This window comes from Chinchilla lanigera, unplaced genomic scaffold (assembly GCF_000276665.1).
Source record: "Chinchilla lanigera isolate Chin_1 unplaced genomic scaffold, ChiLan1.0 scaffold00002, whole genome shotgun sequence".
Taxonomy (NCBI): domain Eukaryota; kingdom Metazoa; phylum Chordata; class Mammalia; order Rodentia; family Chinchillidae; genus Chinchilla; species Chinchilla lanigera.
In genome coordinates this window covers 19216479-19230553 of record NW_004955403.1, presented here as the reverse complement: position 1 = coordinate 19230553, position 14075 = coordinate 19216479, and the positions used below count along the sequence as shown (strand labels likewise).

General features: G+C 44.9%; 1 long non-coding RNA gene across 1 annotated transcript; it reads right to left on the bottom strand.

Annotated features, from left to right (window-relative positions):
• Window positions 1-580: 580 nt before the first annotated feature.
• LOC102005544 lies at window positions 581-11910 on the bottom strand. Its single transcript, XR_001233395.1, has 4 exons — window positions 11495-11910; window positions 2660-2757; window positions 1767-1978; window positions 581-1437 (listed from the first exon to the last, which is right to left on the bottom strand). It is a non-coding gene; the product is annotated as an uncharacterized LOC102005544 (long non-coding RNA).
• Between the last annotated feature and the right edge of the window lie 2165 nt (window positions 11911-14075).

The following is a 14075-nucleotide window of genomic DNA, read 5'->3' as shown; positions in this document are numbered from 1 at the left end:
GCAGTGGTGGAGTCCTTTGCCCGACAGAAGCCCTCCTCAGTCCTGTCCATATCTACTTGTCCACCTTATTTCCAGCCCCTCTGCTTTGTTCACTCTGCTTTGACCTCCTTGCACTGTGTCCTCCCTTCCTAGCCCTTCCTCCTCTGTGCCCTTGTTTTAGGTCAGCTGTGAACTTTGATTGTCTTTCTCTCCACCTTCATCTCATATTCTCTACCAAGCCATAAAGCCTGCTCATATTTCACATGTGTCATGAAGCCTGTCCTGATCCTTCCCAAAGTGGAAGTCACCTTTCCTCTTCTGACAATCCAATCCTCATTAAGTCTGTGAAGTCTGTCTTTGCAAGGATGCTCAGACTAGCGTTGTTATAAAGACAAAGAATAGGAAGCAACATAAATGCCCTCGAGAGCATGGTAGTTAAATTATTGTATTCTTACATATTGTGGCCAGCAATGCAGCTATTAACCATGTGATGGTGATCTAAGTATTAACTGATTTGAAAAGATGCTGTCAATAGATTGATAAATACAAAGGCAGATGTGTTTTTTTGTCTTTAGAAATAAAGATACTTTAAACATCACCCGCTTCAATTTTTAATGGTTTAAGTATCTCTCCCCACTCTTTACCTGCCCACCTGCCCACTCAGGGCCCCCTCCTCTGACCTCAGAAGTGGCATCAGGTTATTCCTGAAAGTCCCCAAAGGGTAGAGAGGGAAGTTCCCATCTGCCCACAGCTACAGTCACTACGCTGCACCTGAAGATGCTTTGCTTCATCTTCTGATGGAGTCCGTCATGGGAAAGATGTTGATGTGCTTCAAGACAGCAGTCTGGGAGTTGGTACCGGGTCCCACTGGGTGCCACAATCCTCCTGTCTCCCTTTCCTCCATCTCCATATGTGATGAGAGTCTTCCACATGCCAGCCCATGAGACACAAGACAAGCAGAACATGATCTTTGTCCTGAAAATGCTCTCTCACTATCCAGGCTTCCACTCCCAGGTTCTGCATCTAGAATCTCACTACCTCACATGTCAAATAGGCGCCTTCTGCCAAAGTACAAGAATGTGAATTCCCAGGAAAGTGAAGATTTGAAGCAGCAATTCACACTCAGGAATATTGAGGAATACTACAAAAATATTCCTTCTTCACTGCAGAGACCTTCTGGGAAGAACGATCTATTCTGTTCCAAATCCTGTGATCACTTTTGTGTGTGTAGATCCTTGTGTGGATTCCCTGTGAATTTTTGGGGAGGGGTGTACTCAGTTATAGGCATGAGGTTTTAACAGGTTCCTAGAAGAGTCACCATGTCAAGTAGAAGATGTTAGGTCTCGATCCCTCATCATAGATGGGGAATGGAGGAAGAGGTGTCAGGAAGACTGTGGCACCCAGTGCAGGCTCCCAGGCTGATGGCTTGAGGCATATGAACATCCTTCCCATGATGGTCTCCACCAGAAATAAAGCAAAGAAACTTCTTAGGGCACCTTCAGGAGCAGGTGCAGCACAGCGACAGTAGCTATGCGCAGATGGGAACCTACCTCTGTGCTCTTTGGGGATTTTCAGGTTTATTTAATTTTTGTCTCCTCCCCCTACCTCCCTACACCCAACCTATTAGAATTCCAATCCATTGGCCTATAATTCCAATTGTATCATTTGTATCTGTTTGGTGGCTACATTCACTATCTTTCTTGCCCTTTATAACTTTGGAGAAAGCCTTTCCTCTCCACTGATGAATAGATGGAGCATGGATGGAAAAACCTTCCATATACAAATACCTGTGATCCTCTTCTTGTGGAGTCAGCAAAGGAGGAGGGTCTTTACTGGGATGGCCCAAGTAGTTGGCTTCAGAGCCCACAGATGAATGCTCTCAAATGCACATGTTGTCTTTCAAACCCGAGTGTATCCCAATTCTTCTTCAGAAGCTTGCTTTGGGTTTTCGGGCTGATTGTTTTGCATTTTGATAAAACTAGAGTCTTCAATGACAATTCTGTTGAGGGGAAATTCTCTTTAATATTTTCTTGACTTTAAATTTAAAATAGTACACATTTACTAGCAAAAATATGTAACACAGAGATATGAAAAGCAAAACATTGTAGAACATGTTAGCCTGTTCACCTGAGAAAACTGCTAAAAACTGGCACATCTCTGGGTCTCTTGTTTAAGAACTAACGGACTATTTGACAGAATTAGGCCAACTCACTTATGCTCTTTTCCAAGGTCTTTTTCTTTTTCTCTCTTTTCTACTTAATACATCAGAGTCATGTTACTCTGCCTGCTCAATAATAATCTTTCCCCTACACAATTCCTCATGTCCATGGCACACCATGAGCTCCTGTCTTCAACACCAGCTTGCACATCCGGTCCTCTGTGCTGATCCTGTCTGGCTTCTGGTTTGGAAGCAATAGCGCAGCTCTTGGAACTATGTCCAGGCTCACCAGAGACATCCAGAAAGCCCCACATGTGGAGCTATCCCAGTTCTAAAGGTGGCAGCGTACTCATAGAAGGAACAATGTCAGCACAAAAATGTAAAATGCTATTATGTCAAAAAGAACCCAAGACATCCACGCAGGGCCTTAGCTGAGGTACTTGCCCATGGGATCTTTCTCTCGTTGCTGAGACAAAATACCCGACACTCAAAGTTAAAGGATGAAAGGTTTATTTTGCTTACTGTTTGAAGAGGTTTCAGTCTGTAATTAGCTGGATCCAAGCAGGGTGGCTCGGCAGAGGGCCATCACAGAGGGGAACAGTTCATGGTGCCCACGAGATCTCAAAAGCAACAAGGAGGGAACCAATTAATGGTGACCAGAAGGTAGCAAAGCAAAAAGGGGGCTTAACAGCATCTTTCTGCCCATATATCTTATTCAGTCTGCTGGGATTAGGGTGATGCCAAACTAATCAGTGGACTGATTAGTAATCAGCCACCCATCCTGAATCCCAGAGTCACACACTCTAGATTCAGCCACCTCTGAAAAAGCCCTCTGACCACATGAGGCTTTGGGGGGACATCTAGACACAAATCGTAACATGCCTGCACAGGCATATATGTACACAAATACAGGTGCTTGTCTCCTCCAGCCAGGACAGTACTTATGGAATCCTTGGAGGTGAATTTACCCCCCACTTCTGGTACTTCCACTGTACTCTATACTTATCCTGTACTATGTGCCTGGTACCAAAGAGGCAGTAAATGATAGTTGATGAATAAGGCTGATGGAGAGGTCCAGAGTTTGCTAGTAAAGAACCATAAAGTATTCCTGGTTTCACTGTTTGGAGTCATTATTGCCGCTGCTTCACCTTAGCAGAAATCATTACAAGTTTTCCCTCATAAGCCCAAACCCATGACCAAATGTGGAGCCAGTACTCCCCAACCTCCACCTCCTGTGTATTGTCAAAAACACATCACACATTGTGGCAATCATATGGCCAAAACTTTATGGCAACCATAAATTGGAAACTACTGCCTCTGACAGTTATGGGCCCATGTCAACACCGGATCACATTGACTCTTCTGGAACGTGTTTGCAAAAGTGCCACCCCAGTCTTGGAAGCTGTTGACATCAGAGGCTGTAAGTTAATGAGATGTAGCCCCAGAGCATTGTGGGTCTGGACATCCAGGAGATTTTTTTCCCCTTAAACTCTTCTCTTTGATTCAGATAGTACAGGGCCTGTCTTGGCCGCCATGTTTGGCAGCTAAGAATGGCAGTTTAGAGGGAAATGTCCAAGTTTCTGGGTAACTGATGATATCTGAGGAGCACTTCCCTTCCTCCCTTTTGGAAGAGGGCAGTAGATATGGCTGGTGGCAGTGAGAAATGAAGGTGGCCGTGAGGTATGCTGAGAGGAAAAGACTACTCATGAGCTGTGTATTTTGAGCAGCTTCTGTCTACGCCATTGCCACCCACTGGGCATGACCTTGCTAAGAACTGCCCTGTGATTCCATTCCAGTGGACTTGCAAGCTGTGAGCTCCTTGCCAGTGAGTGTGAGTGGTGTGTGTGTGTGTGTGTGTGTGTGTGTGTGTGTGCGTGTGTGTGTGTGTGTGTGTGTGTGTGTATGGGTCTAATGGAGTGCCTGAGAGGATACCCTGGCTCTTCGAAGTTTTTCTTGCTGACTTATTTTTCCTTGTCACTGTACTGTCTTTAACTTTTACAGAAAGACAGACTCTCCCCCTGTGCAAATATGCCTCAGGGTACACAGGAAATTTCTATCTGGGCAAGTCAAGAAAGAAAGAGGAATTGCTGGGCGTGGTGCCACATGCCTTTAATCTCAGCCCTTGGGAGGCTGAGGCAGGAGGATTGTTGTGAGTTCGAGACTAGCCTAGGCTACAAAGTGAGCTCAAGGCAAGTTTGAACTGCATACTCAGACACTGTCTCAAAAAAGACAAAAAAAAAAGAAAGAAAGAAAGAGAGAGAGAGAGAATCTGACCACTTCTATCAGGTGCCAAGGGAAAGAGCTGTCATGTGAAAATTTAAGACTTGTGTCTCTTTTCCCACCGCCTGTGCCCTGATGCAGGGCATCACCCTAAACTGACAGACAGCTGTGAGTGCTTTAGCTAACAGCAGCCAGAGTGACAGAGGAAAGTGGGCATCTGCGGAAGTGAAAAATGAGGTCAAGGATGTCGGGGAGGCCCACAGGGTTGTTTACTGCTTCCCTATTTCTGTCAGAATTCACAGGATTCTAGGTGATGAACTGAGGAGACAGTAACTATCTCTGCCTTCAGGTAGTTTACATTCCAGTGGTGGGAAAGACACCTCCACACCACCCAAAGCCACCAAAATAAAGAAAGGCAGCAAGTGCGTGGTGACTGCGAGCACCACAGGAGTTCTGAGGAAGGCGGGAAAAGCTGCTGAGGGCTGAGGAAAGAAGAGTTGCAAGACACCCGAGAGCCTTGAGATTGGGATGAGTGTTGCCCCATCAAACAGCGTGTTCCAGGCCAGGGAAGAGCGGGAACAAAGGCAAGGAAGAGGAAAGGAGAAAGTGTGTTCAAGAAGGAGGGGCAGCTTAGGAAAGTTGGTGAAGGGAGACAGGGCAGCTAAGGCTGGAAAGGTACCACGAGCAGTCTTCCAGGGCAGGGGCGAGCTTTGCCCATCACCTTCACTGAGGGGACTACGCACAGCCCGATTACCAGTTCACAGTACCTGACGGTTGTGGAAAGGTTACTTAAGATGACAAAGAGTTTTCAAACTGTATTGTCACTTTCGCATCAGTGAGACAAAATACACAACATCTACAATTTAAAGGAGAGGTTTACTTGACTGGCAGTTTCCAGTGGGCTCCGTCCAAAGCTGGCTGGCTCCAAAGCAGAAACAGCAGGATGGAAGGGCCTGGCCGGGGAAGGTTGTTCATCCTGGGGCAGCCAGGAAGCAGAGAGAGAAGGGGGAAGCCAGGGACCAGAATACACCCTTCCAGGCCACACCCCCAGAGACCCAGCCCCACCCAGGTCCCACCTCCCAGCAGCACATCCAGGTACTTAGTTCATCCATGGCTGAATCCACGGATAAGTACAGCGTGCCCGTGATCCAACCACTTTCCGAAAGCCCCACCGCTGAGCACAGAATATTTTAGAGGAACAGTTTGAATCTAAACCATAACAAAAACTTAGATCATGTTCTCTGGATCTGTGCAGGATTTGGATGCAACTTCAGGCAGGTGGGATGCAAAGGGATTGAAGAAGGGGGTGCTTTTAAGCACCTAATTCAGAAATAAATATGATAGTCCAAGCATGAGATATCAGGGACTCGAGGAAGTTACAGCTCAGAGGTAGTGATGGTGGGGGTGACGGTGGTCAGTGTGAGAGGTAGCGAGGTTCAGAAGAACAGGCTCACAGAGAAGGAAGGTGCAGAATTTTCAGGAGACTCTGTCTAGTCCCTCAACCTAAGGCAAGTGAACAGCTGAGCCCTCCAGAGATGGACATTTCCGTCTTAAGGCTGCTGTCTGCAGCCACGGGGATTTCACCATCAGTTCACGTGGATATTTCAACATTTTCTCTCCATCCGCAAGTGCAACCCACAAAACAACTCTACTTTCGTTAAAGTTGATTTTTTAACTTACCCGTTCACCCACTCATTAGTTCGCTCATTCTCTTATAATTATAGCACATGTAATTTGTGTTCCAGCCTCTGCCAGGCCTTTGTAGAGATAAATCAGACCTTGTGCCTACCCTCAAGAAGCTTGCAGTTCAGTAGGTGCTGAATTTATAAACATGCATGTAAGAACAGGCTATAGCGTGCAAAAGGCAGTGAGCACACCAAGAAGACATCAGTGACTTGTTGAGGTGTGAGGCCAAGAGATCTTAAGCAAGGAAGCTAGAGTTGAGTTTTTGTTTTAAGGTTTCATCAAGTGGGCAGAAGGAAGTTGGAAAAGAACGCACCATTGAGACGAGTGTATGCAGACACCCGGAGGAGAGAATATTGAGGTGGGCTCCCCGCCTGGGACATGTGGTGTAGTGCCGTGTGGTGTGGGCAGCCAGTGATACTAGCAGTCAGCAGATTTGCTATGTACTTCCATTAAGGCAAGTGCTGCAGAATGCTGCGAGAATATTGAGATTTATTCCAAAACGAAAGACTTCAAAGGGATGTCAAGGTTTTCTTATGGACTCTTCCAGGGTATGCCTGCTGTTTTAATCCACTCGGGCTGCTATAGCAAAATACTGCAGACTGAATGGCTTAAACAACAGAAATTTATTTTCTCACAGTTCTAGGAGTTAGAAGTGTCAGGTCCAGGCCTAATAGGGGCAGTTTTGGTGAGGACTGTCTTCCTGGTTTGCAGATGGCCACTTTCTTGCTGTGACTTCACATGGAAGAAAGAGAGAATTAGTTATGCTGTCTCTTTCTCATGTCTCTTATGTCTTATGTCTCTTCTGGTCATATGAGAGAAGAGTTCCACCTTAATGATGTCCCTTAACTGGTGGTACCTCCTTATAGACCTTGTTTTCAAGCACAGTCACATAGCGGGTCACCATATCAATACATGGATTTGAGGGGGGTTCTTTGCACTGAACCCAGGTACCGGCAGAAGAACTTCTCTCACCCCTTTTTGGCTGCATCTGTCAAGCACTAATAGTGCTGTCACAAAATTTCACATATATTTCAGTCACTTTTCTTATCGTTGAGATCCAATATCTGACGCCCAAAACGTAAAGGAAGAGAAGTTTATTTCAGCCCACAGTTCAGTCCATAGTCAGTCAGTTCCATTGCAGAAACAGCACGGCTGAGGGTCACGGCCACGGATGAGAAGGGAAGAGCAAGGAGGGAGACACACACTTCTGGGTACAGCCCCAGGGACCCACTCCTAACTAGTGTCTCCATGACTCAATCGCCTTCTGAAAGTCACACCTCTGAGCACACAGGGCCATTGGAGGATGTTTTGATCTAAACCATAACAATGAGGAAGTTGTGAAGAAAGGAGAGACTCACAGGAAAGCCAGAGATTAAACCACAGGCCTTGCGCATGCGCTGAGGCTTTCCCACCCACGTGCGCCTGGACGCCCCTGAGGGGAGCAGCTCCTCAGATTCCGGTTTCCCACAGATCCTTTGGCTGCAGTGTGGGCGGGGACTGGAGGGAGAAAACAGAAAGCAGGGAGAATAACTAAACTGGTGAAATGTTGGAGCCTGAGGGTTGTTCACAAACGAAAGGTCTTCAGGTGGTACAACTGAAAAAATTAGTTCCAGACTTGATTTGGGAGAAAGGTGGGAAGGGGGTGGAGGCATCTGGGAGGTGCCAAAGTTTCAGGCATCGATGAAGGCTATCGTTCCTTTAGTCAGGTTTTGCAGGAAGCAGAGAGCAGCTCTAGCTTTCGCCCCTTCAAGGTCCATCCTACTTTCAAAGAGTAGTTAAGTTCCCTTCTGTCTTTGACTTGAAATCTTCCACCATTTTTTTTTTTTTTTTTTCAGTAAAATCCAGTTGTTGGCAAGTTAAAGCAAACATGAGCATGAAGAAAAAGGGATTCTCTGTCAAACTGTCTTTCCCTCCATCCCAGGCTTATCCGATAATACCTGTGGGAATTGCTTCAGCGGCCTTGCCCAGCTGCCAGACTGTAAGGAGGAGGGTGTCGCTCTAGGAGAGTCTCCAGCGAGGGCATGCAGAGGACAAGCAGAGGCTCTCACTGTTGATGAGAAACTGGAAATGGAGTGTCGTAAAAGGAGGAATGACAGATGGAAGTGGCCCCAGGTGAGCTTTGCCAACACGCCATTAGCTTTCTCCACATGCTTTTAGAGGTATCATTTCCTAGGTTCTGCTGCCAAAACTTTCTGAAATGCCAGGCCTGAGTGCCAGGGCAAGCTGGACAGCCATCCAGCTTGTGTTGCTGATGCCAGAAGATCACAAATGCAGCCACTAAGAGCAGTTTGCCTGATAGCTCAGTACATTTTCATTTTTGCCAAATTGATGTGGACTTCAAAGTAATCTTCTGGACCTCATGGTCCAGGTGGCAGGCCCAGAGAGGTAGACCCAGATGGAGCCCAAGCTGGCCTCTGGCAGTGGTTTGGGGGGCTTTAACAAATGGACCTCCTTAGCACATTTAGATAAGTCTGTAGCAACCTAGGGACTTCAGCTCTGTCGGTGTCCCTGTCAGCCAGGAGTGATTGCAGAACAGCTGTCGGTAGTTGGATCAGGTCTCAATGTCTCCACAGCCTTTGAGCTTCCTTTAAACAAAGAGGTGTCCCACTTCTTTCCCCAAGACCCTTCCCATTCCAAAAGTCAGCTGTCAAAGGCATTAAACCACGGATATTTGTTTTATGTTTCTATAAAGAAATATGAAAGGCAATAGTATCAACAGCATAAGAATTGCCTTGAGCAGACACTGACTATCTATCTCTTATGCACACTTGATCTAAACTATCAGACAACCGATAGCCATAGGTGTAAATTTGCTTTATCATTTATTGGGTGCCTGTTATTTTCCAGGTGTTGAGCTGGTGCTATTTGGGAAGTGTTTGTAGAACTTGATTATCTGCCTAATAGGGGACAAGGACAAGGCCATAAATAACTGGACCTCAAGGTCTAAAGTTCAACTGAGGTTTGGCTCAGAACACACAAGTTGTGCATGGGAAGGGCCGATTCTTAAATCAGCAGCGGTCCATAGCAAGATGTTTTGTACCGTGAGGGGGAATGCGGGGGCCACTTCTTGGCATGGGTCATAGACCTTGAAAGGTGAACTCTCCCTATAGGTACGCGTGTGTCTTTCCAATTATAGGGGAGGGGAGGGAGAGACTCACCTTTGACCTCCTGTCTCAGCAAATGCTTGCTGATTGATGGCCTAGTAGGCTCTGGCAAACACAGGGGTCTTAGGAGTCACTTTAGGACTTCTTGTAGGTTTCAAAGTCCAAGCCCTGGCTTGACCAACTGTCACCTCTTTTCACATGTGAGTTCACCCAGTCCCTGCTGTTTGAGCCAGCACCATTTGAGCATATTTGCGTAAGACAAGAAATATGTAAGACCATAACAAGTAGTGTCTTGTATTTTATATTCTGCTCTCAGCGCACGGTGCGTTTTCTCCTTACTCCATATCACCAACAGTCATTTGGGAGCTGCTATGCTATGTTTAATCGCACAGCAATCCTGTAAAGTAGGTATTGCCCTTCCTGTTTGTTGTGAGAGTGAGGCTCAGAGAAGCCAAGGTCTTGATCAAAGCTGTAAGTCTCTCTAGTGGAGTCAGGATATGAACTTCCATGTGTCTGATTCCACAGTGGAAAGGTGATAAGTTGTATAATCAGTATTTCTACAGATCTCAGCTGGGTAAGGAAAGAATCTTCTAGATACCAGTTTTCTTCTCCCCTCAGGGACTTTAGAATAGGTAAAACCCAGCTGGGTGTGTTGGCGCACAACTATAATCCTAGCACTGAGGGAGGCTAAAGCAGGATTGCAAGTTTGAGCCCAGCACGGGCCACTTAGCAAGACCCTATCTCAAAATAAAAAATAAAAAGGGCTGGGCATGTACTTTAGTGGCAGAACATCCCTAGGTTCAATGCTTAGAGCCAAAAAAAAAAAAAAAAAAAAGGGTAAAACCCTGTGGTCTATGTGACACTGGCTTGTAGAGATGGGCAGTTTGGAAAATCTCTGGAACAGTGATGCATGGCCTATGCCTGCTGGGAGCAAATCTGCATACCCAGCTTGCAGGACCAGGGAGATGTCATGTAGAGTCCATGCAGGACAGAGGAGCTCATCTGTGGGAAGAGCTGTGGTGAAGGAACTATGAAATTTGTAGAAGTGAGGCTTCCTGCATGCAACCGAAGGGCAGGTTGACACTCTGGAGACTACCATAGCTCCTTGCATTGAGGCACCAGCTGCAGGTCAGCACTCCTGCTAACTTAATGACTCCTGCCTTGTGCAGGAGGGATTCAAGTAGGGTAGGGCCACAGTCTAGGATTTCAAGGCACTGGGAGCACCTGCCTCAGCCAGGAGCGTGGTCAGACTTGGTTCTTTTGCACTGGAAAATGTGGGAATTTGGTGTCCTTTAACCAAAACTAGAGTAGACACTGCTTTCTGCTCTAGCAGCCCAGGCTTTTGCTAAGGTAATCGTTAGGTCTAGTTTAAGAGTTTTAGAATATTTGTTGTTGATATGCAAAGAACTGAATTAATAGCATGTTAATGTTGCTTTTTTCTTAGTTAAGGCAGGACTTATTGAAATTTCACTAGAAAAAAAATTTTTTAGCCTCTATGAGACTCTATATATCTAGAATTATACTGTATATTAGGATCATTTCAAATGAAATAGTAAGATTGTAGAGGTGTGTGATCAGGTTGTCAAAGAATTAATGGAACCTGCTCCTCCTCTTTGCTAGTCTTGCTGTTAGGATTTCTGGGTGAGGAAGTGGGTGGGGGTTCGTGGTCACAAATGGTCTTACCTGAAGGATGAGGGGAGGCTCTATTCAAAAGCCAGAAGGTGAGACCGATTAGAAAAGGTCTCACGCGGATAACATGCAGCCAGGTGATCAGATAATATCCAACTAGGTGATAATTTCAGGGTGTATTAAAACATATTATATATCTTACAAATTTATAATTCATTTATTTCATTAAAAAACATTTACTAATACTTGTATAATACGTAGTCAGCGGATAACCCAGCATACAAAAAGTATCTGTATCATAAACTCATCCCTCTTCTGCATGTGCTCATAGTCTCCATATGTATTAATAGAGACAAGGACACATTTCTGAAGGACGAGGGGGCCACCAGCATCTCTTCTCTCAGGGAAGTGGTGTGGGTGGCAATACAGGAAGGACATATTTGTTCATCATTTCATACTTTTCTGTACTCTTGCAGTTTTGTTAAACAGTCTAAAATCTGAAGTACCTGGTCTGTTTGTCTGAGGAAAAATGTCACTGGCTTGCATGATGACATTTAATGTAGCAATTATTAATGGTTTTACAAGGAGCACTGTGAATTTTAAGTCCTCTACTAGAGAAATGTATTTGACTAATTCATAAGAAGGTCAGGCATGCTTATATCCGAGAAAACAACAAAGGGACACAACAAGCATACACTAACCATTTGATTTTCCTTACCAGTGATCAGCAGCCTTAAAGCAACACATCTGAATGCTTTGTAGTGCTAGAAACTGCTTTGGGTACTGAACATCTGCCAGCTGCCTTTAGCCAGACAGGTGTGGCAGCCTGGTCCCATCTGTCTTCCCCATGCTGCCCTTGTCCTGAAAGAAAAAAGAAAAACGACCTCATACAACAAAGTGGGATGTACAAGTTTTCCTGAAACTCAGTGTATAGTTCCCTTGGCTTTGTTGAGAAGTTTGTATCAGACTTTGTTCTTGTTAAATAAAAATTCCCAGAGGCTACTGCTTTGGGCTAAGCTTCTGTACTGGGCCCCAACAGATCAGGCTAAAAATCAAAATGGGGTCACTCTTGCTACAGTTGCTCATCACCAAACTGAAGGTAAGTAAACTATTTGACCTGGGGAGAAATCAGGATGACAGAAATAGCATATTTCCCAAACAGCAAGTTCTCACTGGCATAATGAAGTTGCCCCAAACTTAATCCTTACACCAAAAAGGTAACTTGAACTAATTACATTGAATTAATGTAATTTGTTTATTTTGGAGTGTAGGTGGTGCAGGCCCAATCCCAGGAACAAATATACCTTCTCAGCTGCATGGCCAGTGAATAGTTATTTTTCTATTGTTAATAGAAACAGATATTTCTGAAGTTTTCAAAAGTCATTTTTCTGTGGCTCTACCTTCCTGTTGCCACCTTACAAAAATGTGAATTTGAAGCCGCCCATCTTTTTACTTTTCATTTCTCCTCTCTTCAGCTTTTTCTATCTATAAAACCAGCCTCCTTTGCCTAGCTCATCAGAACACTTATCCTGTGTTATGGAGTGAAGCATTGCCTGACTGTAGAGTTGAAAACAAAGCCAATTAAGATCTTCAAATTAAGTCACTGTAATTTTGTCCTTTTGATATCATCAAGGACCTTGGCCCTGAAGAGGCACATCACTTGCTTTGGAAGAGGTGGATTGTTCTCTGTAGATGCCTTGTATACTCCAGCTTCCCCCATTCCCTCCTCCCCCACGAGAAATGTGTGTCCAACCACACACGTAGTTGTGGTGGTTTGGACCTGAAACATTCGCCCATGTGTTTGGAAGGTAATGGGATCATGGTGATGCCGTGTTCATCAGTGGATTCATGTGCTGAGGAGATTAGCTGAACGTTCTGTTAGGATGTGGGGACTGGCTGAAGGTGGTTGCTGGAGGTGAGACCTGGAAGGGTGTGTCCCCCGGCTCCTCCCTTTTTTCTGTGCTTCCTGACTGCCATGGGTAGACCCTTTTCCTCCTCCGTGCCCTTCTGCCATCCTATTTCTGCTGTGGAGCCTGCCAACCAGGGACTAAACTGTGAGCCAAAACAAACTGCTCCTGTACGTTGTGGGTACTGGGTATTTTGTCCCAGAGACCAGAAAAGTGACTCAGAGAACAAGAGCGGGGATACTTGAAGATAAATGCAAAATCACAGGACACTCCAGTCTAGAGCTGTATTACCAGCTGGATACTAGGAAATAGGCTGAGGCCCACTTGAATCAGATTGGCCCAGTTATGGGACTTACAGTGACTTAATCACTTACCTTGGAGTCTGTTTCTTCATCTGTAAAAAAGGAGGAAAAATATCTGCCTTGAAAGATTATTGTAAAAATTTGAAGTAATAAATCCCTAGTGAGGGGCAGGGGGTTTAGCTCAGTGGCACAGCACCTGCCGGGCCAGCGTGAGGTTGTGAGTTCGATTCCCAGTACCAGAAAATAAATAAATAAATAAATAATAATTAAAAAAAAATCCCTAGTGATATGATCAACCCCTGAGATATCCATCAAGCACTGCATGTTGACTATATTCTAAGCAGTACTCTGGCCATCAAGACAGTTTTCAAATACACAATGCACTCCTTACCCTGCAAGAATTCAAATCTAGAGTAGAAGTGAAAATTTTAAAAAATATACTAAATCAGGTGATGAATGCAGTAAAAAAATATGAACCAAGTTCACTGGTATTACAAAAATAGGTGTGAAATACCAAATGCAGAAATTAATATAGGAGGTAATGTTTTGATAACTAAGGTTATTTCTTTTGGAAGATTGATGTACTTCATTTATTCACTCATTTATTAAATGATCTAGATCCCTCATATGGGCCAGAAAAATCACTCCTATTGCCCCTGGCCTGGTTGAAGCCAGCAGTACCGGAAGGCTGGTGACCTGCAGTAGTCACCTAACTGACTTTTCTCCTCCAGCTTTACCCACCACCATCCATTTGTTTGTCAACTGCTATTGATGCAGTGATCACTTGCATTTATACTGTATTTGGGCCATTTACAAACGCTTCTCACAAATGTCGTCTAAACTGGTCTTCACCTCAACCAAAAAGGTATGGAAATCACAGCTGTGATTATTATAAAGTGGGGACATTAGAAGTTAAGTGACCTTTTTAAAAGTCAAACTCATATTTAAACTCACCCTTTCTGGGCCCAAGCCCAGTACTTCTTCCATGTTTTTCAAACAAAGGCGCTGGACTCTTAAATAATATTATGGCTTCTTGTACTTCAATGTAATGGACAACTTTGTTGGTTGTTAGAGCCCAGGAGAAGCGTCT